Below are 20,044 nucleotides of genomic sequence, written 5' to 3'. Positions count from 1 at the left end.
GTGTATGGAGACAAACTGGAGCACAGAAGGCAGAGGCTGCTACTTCTGCCATGGTGCAGGGAACATCCAGGAAAAGCAGGTACCCTGTCTACTAATGATCTAGTTTGCAATTAAGAAAAGTTAAAATGTTTTTTTGAAATATAACTCTGGCAGGGCTTAGGGGGTAAGGTAAGGAGAACCCACAATTGAAACCTGCCATGCTGGGTGCTACTGAAAATCTGTAACGAAACAGCTTAACAGTAGCTAAGAGTGCAGAGTCACACAGCCCCTAATTTCAAATACTAACTCTGCTACTTATGACCCAGGAGAAGTAACTTAACTTTTCAGAACCTCAGTTTCCCTATCTGAAAACTGGAATTTTGTGAGGATATCCCAGAAATAACATCTGGAAGGACCTAGCACACTGCCCAGTGCATCCTACTTGCTCAATCAATGGAATTTACAGAAATAGAGGAGGCTGTTAGATTTATGGCCATAACTAATTGTCCATTGACCAAAACAGAAGCAGTGTCTAAAAGTGTTAAGCTAGTAAAGCAGAGCCTTTTTGCTCCATCTTCACCAACCAAACCCCCCTTCCGACACTCCAGAAGGCTGCTTGCTATCTCACTCATCTATTGACCCCAGAATCACATCAAATAGGACATTCCAATCTTCTCATGCACAAAGTCAGCTTCAAATCCCTAAAAGGGGCCTCCCTGGTGGCGCAAGTGGTTGAGAGTCCGCCTGCCGATGCAGGGGATGCGGGTTCGTGCCCCGGTCTGGGAGGATCCCATATGCCGCGGAGCGGCTGGGCCCATGAGCCATGGCCGCTGAGCCTGCGCGTCCGGAGCCTGTGCTCCGCGACGGGGGAGGCCACAACAGTGAGAAGCCCGCATACCGCAAAAAAAAAAAAAAAAAAAAAAAAATCCCTAAAAGATGCCACCAGACCTCCTATTGTACAAGTTGTTAAAGCCTCAGCAGGCAAAGACCACCAAGGACAAGACTGTGTTCTGACAAAGTCAGATTTATTTAATAGATGCAGCAAGGGAGTGCACTCCAGAGCTACCATGGAACAACAGCACTGCTCAGCAAGACGGAGGGAAGAGAGAAGTCTTTTGTAAAGCTTGACTTCTGTGAAAAGAGAACCTAAGGGAAGTAGGGACCAGATCTGGGTTGGTTGCTGTTTCTGGGACAAGATTAGGGAAAATGGGTAACTAAGGACCGGATGCTGTCATGAAGCAAGGTCAGCTTAGCAATTAAATATCCCCAGTAATAGATGGGTATAGAAAGCAGATCTGGGGGCATCATTCATAAAAGGCAGTCACTCAAAGACAGGGTCACGACAGCACATGACAGCTGTTGTAGGACCTTGGGAGCTGATTTATCTGGGTCTGTCTTCCCAGCCTAACGAATGACAGGGCTGCTTTTCCCTTTTTCACTCTGAGACAGTTTTCACTCTTTTAGTCCTGGATAGATCTTTCCTCTTTTGAAGTTGTCCCTAGAAATTCGGAGTGGGCTTGCTGAGAATTCTCTACTATTTCTGCAGCTTTTCGGTAAGTCTAAAACTATTCTAAAATAAAGTTTATTGAAAAAAACAAAAAGTGGCCCCTACACAAGCCCTGATAATGCTTATTCATCTTCCCTCAAGCACTGCGTCACAGGGACGTAACTCCAAGTCATGTTTTAATACCTAAAATTCTTGGTTCTTCCTCATTTTCAGCCAAAATCTGCTTTGTTCCAAAGCTTCCCTTCCAAGGTCCAAGACAGATCTCTGTGAAGCTACAAGTTTACCTTTTTTTCCCAGGATAGTTTTTTTTTTTTTTTTAATATTATGGTTTTATCCCTAAGACTCTTCTCCAAAGTAAGTCTCTGCCTCAAGCCCCTCCTCCCCAATCTCTGGTTTCACATCAAGTGCCCAGCGACCCTCTTGGAAGAGGCACCCTTTGGACAGAGCCCTACGGCATGGCCAGACCCCATCGGTCTGGGCGTCCCTGGCGGTAGTAAGGGCCGTGCCCATATCACCCGTCTCAGCAATGGCTCGTGCTGTTGACTCATATTGCACTTGTGGAACTAAAATCCCCTACGTCTTTCCCGTAGGAACTGGGGTCAAGCCAGCAGTCCTCTCCACCTTCCTAAAGTCACATAGTTTAAGCCAACATAGAATTTTACTGGTAATATTCATCTTGTAAGTTTCTCCTACTTGTCAACACTGCAACAAAAGAGAAGAGGACTAAGAATGAGAAATTCTGGGTGCAGATTCTAGTTCTCTAACTACTTGCACAACATTAAGCAAGTCATTCTATTCCTCGGGGTCTTGTTTCTTTGCTCGTAGAACAAATGCGTTGCCCTCAGACAATATTTTCGTGTCTCCTCAAGCTCCTATATGTTAGGATCACTCTATTTTACTATGTTTCATCTTCATTTTACTGATGAAGAAACTGACTCAGGGGATTGATTAACTTGCCCAAAATGGTATAGTTCCAGGATTCTAGCAAGAACTGTCAGGGTCTAAATCCTGTGCCCTTTCCCCTACTCAGAACAGCCTCCCCTTGACCTTGTTCAGTTCTCTTGCATTGTTGATCTCTCCTCTGCTTCAGCACACAAGGCTACCAAGAACCTTCTTAGTCTGGGGAAAAACTGTCTGCCCCTTGGTAACCTGCCCTGGCTCTCCCATCCTGTTTCTCCCCTTCACCACCCACCTGCGTAAGAAGCCATGTGTACCCCTGTTGGCATCCCCCCATTCACTGGTTTCTTCATCCCTTGAAAATCAGGCTCTTTTTTCTTACACACACGGAAACTGGTCTCTTAGCAGGAGATCCAGTAGCCAGTCATTATCACCATTGACCTCTCTGGCCCCATTTCCTTCTCTCCAGAGTCTCTTAAGGTTTTTGTTTGAACTCTTTCTTTTAGAAATCTTCAACTATCATCTCTACACAAATGGCACCCAAATCTGCACAACTAGCTCAGACCTTCAGACATATATGACAGGATCATTTATTGTGATACTAACACCCTGTGTTTTCCTCTTTCTGCTACTCCAAATGGGCAGTGTGGCCCTTAGAGATCCCACAGAGGATTTTGCTGTGTGGAAATCTGAAGGCCCTACTCAGTCCAAATTCTGTCCAATGACTGTAGGCAGCCCTGGGGTAGCCTTTGTCCAAAGCACTATTAATAGCTAAAAAGCCATAAAACAGGTAAAAGTCCACAGTGATATTTAGCAGGAAGTCAGAGAGTTAGCAGGTATTTTTCCAATTTCTCATAAAAGTACAAAAATATTCTCTTTTCAGCTAGAAGAAGAGCAAGTGATAAAGTTTAAGAGGAGGTCTGGTTACCTAGATGTGTAAATAAATATGGTTTGTTTTAGGGCCAAGAACATTTTTTAAAATCCTTGTCCATTTGCATGTCATGGAAACAGTCAAAACAATCCATATGACAACTTTTTACTGCAAACAAGAATGTGCTGTACACATTGCTGAAACAAAACAGAAACAGCAAGACTAATGTGAGAAGAGAGCTCAACAAAGGGTTCAAAACGTGTAAAAAAAGAAGAAATATCCTCTTCATTCAAAGACATATTTGTGAATGCTATTTAAATGTCTTTCAATGTTTTGTGAAACAGATGGGAACTTTACTTGGCGTGAGAATTTAGATATAATATGAAACTGAAGGACCAAGCTTAGAAACCCAGAAATCCCATCACAACAATTCACTCCACCCCTCACAATTGATAGTCAATAAAAAACTAAATTTAGACTTTTTAAGAGACCACATCAATTTAATTTTATAGTACTATAAAAGCTAAATATTAAAATATTCTATAAATTCTCACATAAGGCTTAGAACACTTTAAAGATCTTCTCTTTTATATTTTCTAGAATATCCATGCCTGTGGAAGACAAAAGTTTAGCTTAAAATCTGTACCACATGCAGCAATGTAATAGCTTTTTTTTTTAGTTAGGTCATGTACGGATTATTTAAGGACAGTTTCATATTTCATCTCACTTGAATTCAATTTTTCACTGGGAAAGCACGTTCGTGGTAACAGTGACATCATCAATGAAGCACTTCCAGTGTCTCCCTGCTGGTGCAACACTTCCTGCCTGAAGTGGGCCTTGTTTTCCAGTCATGGGAGTGCATTTCAGGATGTCAGATTGAAGGGAGTGTGGTGTGAATATGAAAATATTTTTCAACAAACCAAATTACATCAGACCAGTAGAAATTACAAAATATGACTCTGACCATCCTGGGGAGAGAAAAAGTTGTGAGAGGTGGTAAATTCAGGTTAGGAAAGTAAGAAAGACTTTGTGATGTATGTATTCAAGCAGAGAGCAGGTGGAAACATTCAGAAACTACAAGGGGTCCCTAATATCCATTTTTCCCCTTCTTCCATGTAACCTATTTTTAGCTATGCACGTGGCCACAGTGAATAAACACATTTCCAGGAAGCTGTAGGTCACTGTGTGACCCTTAATCTCTACCCAATGAGACTGATGTAGATGTTCCTGTGACAGCTTTCAGGAATGTTAGTTAAGAAACAACTGGTATTAGCCCAATTCTGCTGTTGGAACGGAGGTTTTCGGTGTCAGATCTCCATCTAGACTATAAGCACAAAAAGCACACCCTCCAGCTGGCAGAACAAAAATCTAGAGGTCTCAGGCTTGAGGACTTTGTGGAATAGAGCTGCCATACCTGCCCTCGAAGGATGGGTTCATTTCCTAGGGCTGCCGTAACACATTACCACAAACTGGGTGGCTTAAAACAGCAGACATTTATGCTTTCACAGTGCTTGAGGCTAGAAGATGGAATTCTGTGTGTTACCAGAGCCACGCTCCCTCCAGAGCCTCTAGGAGAGAATCTTCCCTTGCCTCTTCCTAGCTTCTGGTAGTCACTGGTGTCAGGAAAATGTAATTAAAAACAAAATCTCCTCCCAACCCAGAAAATGCCTCTATAAAGCAGAAGAGAAAGAAACAATTTTATTATTAAGTAAGCATTAAGCTAGAATGTGAGGCCCATTACAGGAAATCCACTAAGAAACTGAAGAGATAGACACAAATCTCACCCTTTATAGAGCCAAGCAGATACAACCCATTCCATACATGTTCTCAAGATAAACAATGACTAGCCCTCAACTAAAAGGACTTAACTCCACCTGTCACACACAGTTCATCTTAGGTTCAGCTAGTAACTGGGGTGGCCATCTCTGTTTCTTAACTGACTTTATCCGAGGGAAAATTAAACGTCTCATGTCTTTATGGCAGGAGTGAGGGGCCTGCAGAAGTTAGGCTCCCAGGGAAACTGGGAGGCAGGGATGCTATCTTCCTTAATGATTGTATTTCAAGTCCTTGAGAAACACATTCCTGGGGATGGAAGGAGGGGGCTTATTTAGCTTTTAAAGAAATTTACATACATTTGGAAGAGATAGAAGAAGAATTTATACTTGATAGCTTTCTGTAGTAAGTGAGAAAAGGGAAGAATGAGTGTCTTTCCTTAGTTTCAAATGAAGCTTTGTTTCTAATCTGTGTTTCCCTTACACTGGGCAGTCCTTGGTTTTCCTTGTCCTGTAGATGCATCCCTCCCATCTCTGTCTCCATCATCTCATGGCATTCTCCTTGTGTGTCTTTGTGTCCAAAATTCCCAGTTAGGACACTCGCTAATCCAGAATGACCTCATCTTAACTTGCTTATGTATGCAAAGACCCTATTTCCAAATAATGTTGTATTCAAAGGGGTCAGGGCAAGGGGGTTAGGACTTCCACATATCTTTGGGGGGAGGGGATTTATTCAATTTGAGCCACAGAAATGGCCTACCTGAAAAATTGTACGTTGGAGAAACATTTCTGACTTGGGGTTTTTGTTACTCACAGCCAAGTAGTTCCCAATTCTGAAAGAATCTGGTGACAAATTAAAGACTCCCAACATCATCCATTGAATCAGTGACCTCTCCCACGGGGCTGTAGGGAGCACTGTGGAAGGTGCCCTGGCCGCCTCCTGTGTCACTTATCCTTTATCATCTCCACCTTCACCCAGTTACCCTGCAAACACCAGATCCATTGTAACCTTGAGGTGGTGTCTACATTTTATCTCCTCATCTAGCTGATACCTAAAACTGTTTAAGAGGAAAGATAAAAGCTTTTAATGTTTTAATTAAAGTGAAAGTCCTAACAGACATCTGCCAATTGCGGTAATGCTTTAAAGCAAATGAGTTTCAGTCAAAATGCAATCAAACTATCAACAGATAAAAATTACTGATGTTAAATCCTTGGTTCCTTTTTCTAGGGAGGAGCAAGTGTTGAGAGCAGGCAAGCTTTTTATGGGTCCTATCTGGAATAATATGATTAAAGTAACTTTTGAAAAGATAAAATGGAAAATTGATTTAAACGTCTAAAATATTTAAATATTTAGAATTTATTACTAGACCAACTAGTGAAATCATGAACATGCCATGACAACAAAACAAAAAGCCCTTTTGTTTTGGCCTTGTGGTAATTCCAAACTGCTCGAGGCAGACTTATTCTTCTCTGTTGCAGTAAGATGACAGAACAAAATGCATGCCAGGGCAGATATGTAAAATCTCAGAATGAAAGCACATCTGCAGAAGTAAAATGTGTGGCTAAGTTGTCCACAAGGAGGTCGTCTACAGCAAGAACTGGGAAAGGAACCGTCTGAGCTGAGTTCAGTTGAGTAAGGAAATCCTTTTTAAAGGCCCAAAGTTTTCAAGAAAAAGAATCTCAGAGGGCTTCCCTGGTGGTGCAGTGGTTGAGAGTCCGCCTGCCGATGCAGGGGACATGGGTTTGTGCCCCGGTCCGGGAGGATCCCACATGCCGCGGAGCGGCTGGGCCCGTGAGCCATGAGCCTGTGCTCCACAACGGGAGAGGCCACAACAGTGAGAGGTCCGCGTACTACAAAAAAAAAAAGAAACTCAGAAATCTAGATTTGCACTGAGTTGATCACCCCCGTGTAAGGTACAAAGGGGTACAAGTAATAAAATCTGACAGTTCTTCTCTATCCCAAATGCACAGGGATTGTTAGCAAGCAGGTGGTCTGTTAACAATCCCTGAGCAGTAACACACAACACACGCTGTGACAGAGATTCTGAAACTAGATGCACCCCAGGCAATGTTAACAACTCTGCCAAACGCATTGTGAATGCTTTCCAAATATTTGATATTTAAGCAAATAATACAAAAGCAGCCATACTTATATACAGCTATGTAAGTCTGGTATTACTAACAATTCTTTATAACTGGAATATCAATGAGATCCTCATAATAAAGTCAGTAAAATACCTCCTGAAACTGTTCAGATCCTCCTCTCACCTTTTCCACGCCATTACCATCCCCAAAGGATAGGTCATCGGAAATAAATTTGCCAGAAAGACTGAGCCAAATATCAAAAAACTGAAAAAGGAGCCAAAGAAATTACTAGCTAGAAGAGCTAAGCCAAGGCAAGAAAAAATAGCACCAGGAGGTCAAGTGTCAAAGGAAGTAAAGTCAAGACTGGAGATGAAGCATGAGGGGGTGGTGACTCTGTGAATGCTGCTGGGCAGCTGGAATGCATGGACCAGCATCCTGCACTGCAATCAAGCTTGACTTGGCAAGGAGCTAAATGTGCCCAAACACCATCTTTGCCCTCAGGCTTCCTATCACCATCCAAACTGCCATACGCACAACAGGGAAAGGCTGATGTTTTCTCAGCTTCATCTTTGGAAAAGCTGCCTTATAGCCCAGGGCTCATTGAAGTTCAGCCTGAGGCTCCAGATATGCTTCTTCAGTCTGCATCTCTGGCTTGTTACTCACAGCCAAGTAGTTGGCCCACTTGTCTACCTGGACCAGTTCTCTTTATACGACTGCTCCCAGCTCATCTCCTCTATCCCTGTGGAATCTCATAGCCAAGAGGCCACTGCTGGAAATTCCTATTCTAGCTTCTCCACCCTGATAACTAGGAGTGGATAGGAGATTGGACAGGAACCTGCTCACCAGCCCTGCTGAAAGCAGTGGACAGGGAAGCTGAAGATCAGAAGGTGCAGGACTGACTCCTTTCTCCATGGAACCAAATGCAAGAATGGTCCTCTCAACCACATAGGGCTGGGAGACACAGATGTGACACAGAAAAGACCCTAACCTCACTAGGTACCCCATTACTGCCCTGTGTTTCCAGATCTTGATGGCCAAGGCCACAAAAGCATTTCATGGAAAATATGAATTTTGCACAAGTTGACCTGCTTTACTGTCTTTTTTATTCTAAGTTTAGGTACAGAAGTCCATAATGGTGACAATCACAGATACTTAAGCCAAGATCACTCACACCTTCTGCAAATTCTAAGCATCCCTTACTTTTAATCCTTTCTTGGGTGAAAAACAAAGGAATATCATTTGCTTTGTCTCATGTGAGAAGTAAGTGCATTGGAAGAACATAAACTTTCCTATCACCTGTAGGTCATTTATTCATTCAACAAAGACTTATTGAGCAGTAACAATGTCCCAGGCAATGTGCTGTGCAACTGGAGATTCTGGACATGAATAAGAGACAAACTTATTCTTGCTTGGGTAATATTTCAGGAACATCCATCTTCATTTCTTGGTCAGGAAACAAGGTTATGTGACATCCTGGTGGGTATTATCCTGAAGGAATTCAGTACTTAGAGGGGCCCCCAAACCTCTCTGTTCCCTGGCCTCTTCTTTTTTTCATAACTTTCATTTGCACCCTCTTTCCCCCATTTCTTCCCATGGCCCTGCCTGGCACCCTGTCTTCACCTAGTCCTTCCCCAGCCCTAAGATGTTACATTTCAGAGCACTGCTCTCTTGTCCACCTTGCTCTGTCATTCCCTTTTTCCTGCTGAGCTTATTCTTCAGCCTAAATGAGTCTTCCAATGTGGCTTATTCCTTCACTTTCTATTTTTCTTCCCTGTTTATTATAACCGTCACTTAAAACATGCTTTTACTAAAAGCCAAAATCCCTTCCTATTTTGCCTTTCTAAAATTACTCCAACTCTGGGCCAATCCAGCTGTTCTTCCTCTTGGCTCCATATACAAGTTGCTAAGTGCCATTGGATTCAAAGATTTCACAAATTATGAGATGAACAAATTTGAACAGCTACTTATTTTTGGCCTAGAACCCCAGTTGGATTTTCAGTGCCGACAGATAATTCTCCAGCCTTGAGAGGTTTCTTCCCATATTCCATTCTGAGGTGGTTCCATATCTTCATCAGTTTTTTCAAGTATTCAGTCCTTCTGCCTCTCCCTCCTTTCTTGGGTTGATGGCCTTAACTACTTCACCAGAAAAATGAGTCACTGACACAAGCTGCTCTGAGTGGGTTTCCTGACTCTGAGTTGATACTTATACATAGGCAGGAGCAGATTGGAAGAATGTCCTACAGTCCCTAACCTTGCTCTGCCTGGCCAATGTTCAGGGTAAGAAATTTATCTCTCTACACTGATCTTCCCATTTTTCCCTCTCATTTCCATACAAATGTCTTTTCTCCTCTTTGCAGTGAATCTCTCTGCTCTGTTCTATACCCCAACCTCTTACCCCTCTTTAAGAACCCTATGACATTTAGACAATCTTATACTTCTTTCTCACTGCTGCATTCTTTTTCTCAGCCTGTACCCATGACCAAGCTTATTCCATGTTAAAGACCATCCCCTTGACCCCAAATCTTCCTCTAACTACAGGCCATCTGTTCCTTCTCTTTCTTAGACATTTTTTTAAAAAGAGCAACCAGGAAACACACACACCTAAACACACACCTACACACCTACACACACAAACATGTACACACACACACAAACATATATCTCCATGAGACAGCAAGCAAGAAAGAACAGTCTACTAGACCCGGTGAATTGAAATATAACTAAGAAGATAATCCTGAATTTCAACAAAAAATCACTGAATTGAACTGGATTTTCTTGGAAGAGTCTGAATAAGTTTTCCACAATTAGTGGAAATTTATCTCAGCAGCTAGTTAATTGCATTCTGCAATTTTTGTGCTCAAGTGTAACATGGTACATAGCTAAATGTATACCCAATAAATACGAAAAGCGTGTGTCAAATTAAAAGTTCCTTATAGAGGAAACTGAAGAGATAAATCAAAACCTGTGGCTCTACCAGATGGGATTCCAAACCATGGAGTCACAACACCTCAAGTATTTTACTATAAGTCTGAGTATATTAAATTAGATGAACAATTAAATTATTACAGTTTTTTAAGCCCGAATCATAAAGAAGTGATCAAATTATAAGAAAAAAACATAAGAAAATAGAATTTTAAAATTCACCCCCCTACCTAGCAGCACATGTATTATGTTGGCTTACTCTCAGTGAGCTCCCTGACAGAGGTGGACGAGACCAAGTTCCTAAATTACAGTGGGTTATCTTCCACTTTATAGCACAAACATGTATGGAAACTGTGAATAACAACACGAATCTGTCAAAGTCAGGAGTGATGTCAGAAATGCAGACAAAGGAGAGAGTAATAAGGTCTGATTAGCAAGGGAAAACTTCATAAAGGACACAGAAGCCAGGCTGAATCTTGAAGGAGAGGCTTAGGATAGCTCTGAAACAGCCAACACACCACCCAGAAAGAATTAAAACCAAGGATGTCATCTAACTGTAGGGCAATATTCATGTAAATAAGTGAAAAATAATAAATAATATTGGATATCATTGACATTTTAGTACGTACCTTGGTTCTAGATGTTAAATTTAAAAAGTTAAAAGGCAAAGAGAGAGAAAAGCAGGGTAGCTGCATGCAATGCAGAAAAGCTCTAATTCTAATAGAATTTATAGAAGGGAGTTTATTCAATTAAAAGTCCTAGAGTATGAAAATCTTAAAATAGGAACCAAGTCAAAATATTACTCCTATATCTATTCTTAAATTTTTTATATGGGGGTAAAGTATGTCTATAATGGGAAAAGAAGAAAATTTTCCTATGTGAGGCCTCTTACTCTGTGTATCATACCCCAAGGGAATATTGCAAATGCTAGTGCTTAAAACTTTTTAAATGAACCAAGATTATTGCTTGCAAATGCATTATGGAGAAAGCTCTGGCACTAGGTGGGAAGATGAAACCAGATAATCTAATGTGGGTCTTTTCCTTTTCCAAAAAGGATGGGTCTGTAAAGTGGGTGAATCATTTTTAAATATACTTTTTTAAAAAAGAGTGGAGATGAGAAGAATGAAAGTAGATGTTATGCTATGAGAGTGCAGCTGAATTTGAGAGGTACACAAGGGACAATTACACTCAAATAAAAGCCAAGAGGCCATAACTATTTATTCTCTTTTTGCTTGGGAAAGAAAAAATGAAGATAGCTAAAGGCAGTTCTGGTTTATATGCTGTCTGCTAACATCTCAGCTGGGGTGGAAACAGGAGGGATGCAGGTTTGGGGGAAGATAAAACCACGAAGAACATAGGAAACAAAAGAATAATTCAGGGATGTTTCTATTGTCAATAACTGCTTAGATAAGTGGATTAAACAGAAAGCAAATGTTCTAAAGCTTGTGGTGAAAATGAATACAGTACAATAAATGTAAGTTAGCCTTTTGTATTTGAACTTGGTCCATGTGGATATTCGTGGTTGAACCATTTTAAAGCTGGCATTCTAACAACAGAAGCCCCAAGACCGACTGGAAGGATACTGCAGCCCTTATCCTCTTGAAATGACTCTAAGACCAAGGTGTTTTGTTTGTTTGGGTTTGATTTTCCACTACTTGCCTCTTCCTCAGAAAGATGGTATAAATTATGTGCAGCAACACAACTTTTGAAGCATGATTTCCTGGAAACTATACTCTATCACGGAAGATAGCCGATTATTTTATTGTGTAACCCTGAATCAGCTTCAACTCTAACGGCTCCCTTACTTGAGTATTTTACATCCAGGCAGGGCTAGCTGCCAGCAGAAGTAGCTTGCCCTCCCAGGTCTAAGGTGACTAACCATTCCTTGCTTGAAGCTCAAGTAATGCCTCCCCTAGAGCAGATGTCTTGCAAAGGGGTGTCCATTCTTAACAAGACCCACCATAACTATCTCTTGTTCACATTAGACCTATAAGTAGGGTCATAACTCATCATGTTCCAGAGAGGGAAAGACAAAGTTTGACCCTAGAAGGAAATAGATTACATAGCAAAAGATTGCAAATTTTTACTAATATATACATAAATATGAACCTGAGACCAAAGAGAACAGACTATAATCTTGAATCAGGCTAAATTTCTTGATACAAGTACACTTACCTGAGATTTGGGGTTCAGTGCTGTAACTTATGCTGGAAGTGACTCCAACTGTTTACTTAGTTTTTGGCTAAATCCCTTTTTTCCAGCTACCACAATCACAATGTCAATCATCACAGTTAAGGTCTGAGTCAAAGGCTTCTTCATGGACAATGTCCAATGATTCTTCTGAATTTCTTCTGACCATCACAGTCGGTCAACCCAGAGAAGGCTCCTGGTTGATTCCTCCTGACTTTGTCAAGTTAACATCCTGCCACTCCCTTAATACATTATTTCACCAATTGATGAGCAAAAGAGTTTAAGAATAAATCATGGGTGGCATATTATACCATTCTTTTTTATATATAAATTTATTTATTTATTTTTGGCTGAGTTGGGTTTTCGTTGCTGCGTGCAGGCTTATTCTAGTTGCGGTGAGTGGGAGTTACACTTCATTGTGGTGCGCAGGCTTCTCATTGCTGTGGCTTCTCTTGTTGAGGAGGACGGGCTCTAGGTAACTAGGGGGAAATAGATGTTTCACAGAGGAGTAAGGGAAAAAATATGAACAAGAACATAGCAGAGGGAGTAACTCTATCTTTTCACTTATAAATGTCTCACAATTATTGAGAACCACATCAAAATTTGAATGCCCAAATACAAAGAAATGTTATTTTTTTAAGTCATTCATCTAATGCTAGATGGTTCATTTGAATTGGACTGAAAGAGTATTACAAGCCTAACTTCCACGAAAAATTGTATGATTTTATTAGTAAAGTCATTCCACTTCTTACAGACTCAGTTTCCTCCACCCTCTAAATTAGGAAAGTTAGGCTAGATCAGTGGCTCTTAAACTTTTGGGGGACCTCAACTTATCTGAGAATCTGATGAAAGCTATGGACTCTTTTCCCAGAAAAATGGACTTAGAAAATTTTGCATACCACTTCAGAGATTCTCAGACTCTTTGAAACTCATCCATGGTCCTTCAAATGGTCCATGGACTGATGGTTTTAAGCCCATGGACTAGATCCTAGACCTCTCCAAAGGTCCATATGATCCTTAAGCTTTATGGGTTTTTCTATATCAGGTCAGGAAGAAGGAAAATGATTTGAGAAGACTGCCATGGTTATCTTTGATGTTTCCCAATAGACTGAGCTGACAAAGATTTTCCCAGTCCTAGGACACATACTCTTTCCCAAGTGCTTAAGATGAGATCAGCTTCTTGGAGTTATCAACTTGCTGGCAGGCACACAGAACACGAGGGCTGGAGATGCAGGCTCGCTGGGACTGACAGTGGAACAAGGCTGCTTGCCATTGCCTCCTTTGTCTGTGAAAAAGCTGGGGTGAACCCCAAGGGGAAAGCAGAATGCTAATATTTCCAAATTTCAGGACAGAAACAGGAAACTTTAATAAAGCTCAGGTTTGACTCAGCTCTTCCTACATCATTCATTTGGAAGGCTCTTTCTCCATCTCCACTCTCTGACTCTCCTGACTCCCATTTGTAGACCTCCTGGTCCCCATCTGTTTCTGAATTGCCTTCTGCATGGACAGACAATGCCAAAATATAATGGTAACACTTTCCTCTCATGAAAAACAGGCATAGTTCTGATCAAAAAGAAATGCTAACAACTCTAGAGAGTGTTATTCAGACAACAGAAAGAGCATCAGTTTTGTTTGTTTGTTTTTTACTATGTAATCAGTGTTTTATTAAATACAATAGCATTAATAACACTTGAAAAATAACAGTATACAAAGGAGTTGGGAATGTAATTTAATCAGGCTGCAGAAAATGCTTGGGCACATGTGAATTAAAAATTGGGCTCCTCGTGAGATGATACTTATGAGAATTTGACCCATCAGTTAGGGACTAGAAGAGCATCAGTTTTATATTTACTTTAAACTTGAAAATTACAGAAAAGCAACTTATCATCAACACCAAGATAAGTTGATATCCCCCAAAAGTTTAAGAGCCACTGAGCTAGCACATCTACAAAGTGCTAGATGCTCTTGTTGACTTCCAGCAAATGGGATGGGGGAAATATAGCAGTTCCTGGTAAATTCCTTTATAATAATGGTTTTATTTTTTTATTTTGCTTTGCCACTATACATGTATGTAATCTTAGGAGCTCTGTTTTTAAGTGTAAGTTGTACAAAATTATTTAATTTTGTACAACTTACACTTAATTATTTTGCTTTGCCACCATACATATATGTAATTTTAGGAGCTCTGTTTTTAAGTGTAAGTTGTACAAAATAGTTGACATTGACAATGTTGGGCTTCAGAACACCTGAGTTTAAGTCGTGCCATTAATTATTTGTGACTTTATAACTTAAAGTCTCAAGATTGGGATAAATTTCCTCCGAATTGTTTTCCACCTCCACAAATCCTATGATTAGGTCAGCATTTCTCAAAATATAGTTTGGGAAACACTGGCCCTCAAGACGTTTCTTCAAAATAAAAAATTTAGTATCTAAATAACTTTGGGAGATCCTGTAAAACTCTCCCCATCTTCATCTTATCCCTTAAAGATTCCTTATACATGTGAACATATTAAAAGTCATAAGAAATTTTATAAAGAAGGAAGAGAGGAAAAACATGCTTAGCTTTGCTTGGTTCACCATTTCCTAAATGAATTTGGCCTAAGAAATCTTTCACTAAACTCTACCTTTTGATGGTCCATGGAACATACGTTGAGAAACATTGTTCAATATATTAGCAAATATGTTGATAGTAGAAAATTATTCTCAAGAATGTGAAGTTGTTAAAAGTTGGAAGGAGGTAGACATTTATAGGTAATGTGTAAATAAATGGGGAAAGATCTAGCATTTTTTGAACCAAAGTCAGTGCTAATCAAGTTAAAGTGTCTCAAGTGGATACCTTGATGAAGTATTAAACTATTAATTGGGATCACACATACCTGAAACTGGAAGGACTGGCTGGGAGGGGAGGAGCATTTCTATGAGATAACCCAGCCACTTTCTACTCTGCGGTTAGCAGTTAGCTAAGCCCTGTGGTTTGACTGACCCCTTGTACATAATACCATCAGACCATATAAAGCCAGATACAAGTAAGTCAGACTTTCTAAAGTCAGTAAAAGCCTTAGCAGATATTAGTTTCCTAAGGCTACTGTAACAAAATGCCACAAACTGGGTGAATTAAAACAACAGAAATTTATTGTCACAATTCTGGATGCTAGAAGTCTAAATCTAGGTGTTGATAGGGCCATGCTCCCTCTGAAACCAGTAGGGGAATATTAAATGCCTCCCCCTAGCTTCTGGTGGTTTGACAGCAATCTTTGAGGTTTCTTGGCTTGTAGTTCCGTCACTCCAGTCCTCCATCTTCACATGGTGATCTCTCTGTGTCTCTTCCTTCACAAGGCTGTAAGGACATATTGAATAAGGGACCCATCTTACTCCCATATGACCTCTTCTTTAATTATATTTACAACAATTCTATTACTAAATGGGTTTACATTCTAAGACCTTGGGGTTAAGACTTCAATATATCTTTTGGGGGGACACAATTCAATCTATAACAAGACTCTAGGACTTGCTCATAAAGGTCGTAGATCTTCTTATGAAAGGTTTTCCCAAGACCTCTAGGCTTTTATTTATGGTATTTATTGTCTTCTAAGCCTATTTATATATAATTATATTGCAAGGTATTGACTTAGACTCTCATCTAAATTATGATGCACCTTAAATTCTACTGATTGTGAGAGGAACTAAGTTTATCACCTTTTTGTTCACTAAGCAATAAAGCACCTTATATTTTCCATATTGACTTTCTACACCTAGAAATTATGAAGAGCCTTGAAGGGAGTAGCAAAGGACATAGAATGCCTTTGCTTTTGCTATGCACTTAAGTAACCATCTTCTGAATTATATTGAACTAGGAATGTTCGGATGAGAGATAAAGCTTGTGCTGCAAAGCCTCAATAAGTACCCAAAGAGAAGAGAAAAATTCAAAAAGTTTTCTAAACCTGTGATTTTATGCTTAGTCACAGGATGTAAACATCTAGCCTCTGATAGCTAACATTACTGAAATGAACAATTGAGCACAGAGCATCAGGACAGGAACCATTACCACAGAGCAAACGCAGAACTGTCACCGCCCTTTTGCTCTGAATGCACTTTTGCCATTTGTTTTAGTCTTGTATTGCTGCATAACAAATCACCACAAACTTTGTGGCTAAAAGCAACACAAACATCTTATCTCACAGTTTCTGTTGGTCAGGAATCCAGGAAAGGCATAGCTGTATTCTTCGCTCAGGGTTTCACTAGGTTGAAATCAAGATGTCAGCCAGGGCTACAGTTCTCACCTACAGGATCCTCTTCTAGCTCAACAACTAATTCCTTATTATTAGAATAATTCATTTCCTTATAGTTGCAGGGTTGATAGCCCAATTTACTAATAGCTGTTAGCTAGGGATGATTCCCACCTCCCAGAGGTCACCGCTGTTCCTCACCATGTGGCCACCATTGGCACTTCACAACATAGATGTTTACTTTCTTCCAAGCCATTCAGAGCACTTCTCTCTGACTCCCTACTCTTTAGCCAGTCAAAGAAAACCCTCTGCTTTTACTGGGCTCACATGATTAGGTCAGGCCCACTCAGCATAGTCTTCCTTTTGCCATATAAAATAACATAATCTTGAGTGTGATATCTCATAACACTCAGAGGCTCCACCCACACTCCGAGGTGAGGGGGCACACCTCTTTTAAATATACTTTGCAGATGCTGTATTTTTTACAAATTGAGGATTTGTGGCCATCCTGCATCAAGCAAGTCTATTGGCACCATTTTTCCAACAGCATTTGCTCACTTTGTGTCTCTGTGTCACATTTTGGTAATTCTCACAGTATTTCAAACTTTTTCATTATTATTTTATTTGTTATGGTATCTGTGGTCAGTGATTTTTGGTGTTACTATTGTCATAAGTTTTGGGGTACCATGAACCACACCCGTATAAAACAGTGAACTTAATTGATAAATGTTGTGTGTTCTGACTGCTTCACCAACTGGCCATTCTTTCATCTTTCTCCCTCTCCTCAGGCCTCCCCCTTCCCTAAGACACAGTAAAATTGAAATTAAGTTAATTAATAACACTGCAATAACCTCTAAGTGTTCAAGTGAAAGAAAAATCCCACATTTCTTGCTTTAAATCAAAACCTAGAAAAGATTAAGCTTAGTGAGGAAGGCAGGTCAAAAACTGAGATGGGCAGAAAGCTAGGCCTCTCATGCCAAACCGACAACTTGTGGATGCACAGGAAAAGTTCTTGAAGGAAATTAAGAGTTCTACTCCAGTGAACTCATGAATGATAAGAAAGCAAAACATCCTTCCTGCTGATATGGAGAAAGTTTTAGTGGTCTGGATAGAAGATCAAACTAGCCACACATTCCCTTAAGCTGAAGCCAAAATTAGTGCAATGCCCTAATTCTCTCCAATTATGTGAAGGCTGAGAGAGATTAGGAAGCTGCAGAAGAAAAGTCTGAAGCCAGCAGAGGCTGGTCCATGAGGTTTAAGGAAAGAAGCTATTTCCGTAACACAAAAATGCAGGGTGAAGCAGCAAGTGTTGATGTAGAAGTTACAGCAAATTATCCAGAAGATCTAGATAAGATTATTAATGGTGGCTACACTAAGCAACAGATTTTCAATGTAAATGAAACAGCCTTCTATTGGAAGAAGATGCCAACTAGGACTCTCATAGCTAGAGAGGAGAAGTCAATGCCTGGCTTCAAAACTTCAAAGGACAGGCTGACTCTCTGATTAGGGGTTAATACAACTGGTGACTTAAAGTTGAAGTCAATGCTCATTTACCATTCCAAAAATCCTAGGGCCCTTAATTATGCTAAATCTACTCTGCCTATGCTCTATAAATGAACAACAAAGCCTGGATGACAGCACATCTGTTTACAACATGGTTTACTGAATACTTTAGCTCACTGTTGAAACCTACTGCTCACAGAAAAAGATTTCTTTCAAAATATTACTGCTCATTGACAATGCACTTGGCCCCAAGAATTCTGAGAGATATACAGTGAGATTAATGTTGTTACCAGGCCTGTGAACTCAAATCCATTCTGCAGCCCATGAATCAAGAAGTAATTTCCTAGATAGCCTCATCCAGCAGAAGGCAGACAGCAGAAGCAAGAAGAACTACTATCCTGCAGCCCATGGAACAAAAACCACATACACAGAAAGATAGACAAGATAAAAAGGCAGAGGGCTATGTACCAGATTAAGGAACAAGATAACATCCCAGAAAAACCACCAAATGAAGTGGAGATAGGCAACCTTCCAGAAAAAGAATTCACAATAATGATAGTGAAGATGATCCAGGACCTTGGAAAAAGAATGGAGTCAAAGATCAAGAAGATGCAAGAAATGTATAACAAAGACCTAGAAGAATTAAAGAACAAACAAACAGAGATGAACAATACAATAACTGAAATGAAAACTACATTAGAAGGAATCAATAGGAGACTAACTGAGGCACAAGAATGGATAAGTGACCTGGAAGACAGAATGGAAGAATTCATGGCTGCAGAACAAAATAAAGAAAAAAAAGAATGAAAAGAAATGAAGACAGCCTAAGAGACCTCTGGGACAACATTAAACGCAACAACATTCACATTATAGGGGAACCAGAAGGACAAGAGAGAGAGAAAGGACCAGAGAAAATATTTGAAGATATTATAGTCGAAAACTTCCCTGACGTGGGAAAGGAAATAGCCACCCAACTCCAGGAAGTGGAGAGAGTCTCATACAGGATAAACCCAAGGAGAAACATGCAGAGACACATACCAATCAAATTGGCAAAAGTTAAAGACAAAGAAAAATTATCAAAGCAGCAAGGGGAAAATGACAAATAACATACAAGGGAACTCCCATAAGGTCAACAGCTGATTTCTCAACAGAAACTCTACAAGCCAGAGGGAGTGGCATGATATACTTAAAGTGATGAAAGGGAAGAACCTACAACCAAGATTACTCTACCTGGGGCTTCCCTGGTGGCGCAGTGGTTGAGAGTCCGCCTGCCGATGCAGGGGACACGGGTTCGTGCCCCGATCCCAGAAGATCCCACATGCCGCGGAGCGGCTGGGCCCGCGAGCCATGGCCGCGGAGCCTGTGTGTCCGGAGCCTGTGCTCCACAACGGGAGAGGCCACAGCAGTGAGAGGCCCGCATACAGCAAAAAAAAAAAAAAAAAAAAAAAAAAGATTACTCTACCTGACAAGGATCTCATTCAGGTTCGATGGAGAAATCAAAAGCTTTACAGACAAGCAAAAGTTAAGTGAATTCAGCACCACCAAACCAGCTCTACAACAAATGCTAAAGGAACTTCTCTAAGTGGGAAACACAAAAGAAGAAAAGGACCTACAGAAACAAACACAAAACAACTAAGAAAATGGGAATAGGAACATACATATCAATAATTACCTTAAATGTGAATGGATTAAATGCTCCAACCAAAAGGCACAGGCTTGCTGAATGGATACAAAAACAAGACTCATCTATATGCTGTCTACAAGAGACCCACTTCAGACCTAGGGACACATACAGACTGAAAGTGAAGGGACGGAAAAAGATATTCCATGCAAATGGAAATCAAAAGAAAGCTGGAGTAGCAATACTCATATCAGATAAAACAGACTTTAAAATAAAAAATGTTACAGGAGACAAAAACGGACACTACATAATGATCAAAGGATCAATCCAAGAAGAAGATATAACAATTATAACTATATATGCACCCAACATAGGAGCACCTCAATACATAAGGCAACTGCTAACAGCTATAAAAGAGGAAATTGACAGAAATACAATAATAGTGGGGGACTTTAACATCTCATTTACACC

This window comes from Mesoplodon densirostris, chromosome 12, assembly GCF_025265405.1.
Source record: "Mesoplodon densirostris isolate mMesDen1 chromosome 12, mMesDen1 primary haplotype, whole genome shotgun sequence".
Taxonomy (NCBI): domain Eukaryota; kingdom Metazoa; phylum Chordata; class Mammalia; order Artiodactyla; family Ziphiidae; genus Mesoplodon; species Mesoplodon densirostris.
The sequence above is the reverse complement of the archived record's forward strand: the minus strand, read 5'-3'. Positions refer to the sequence as shown.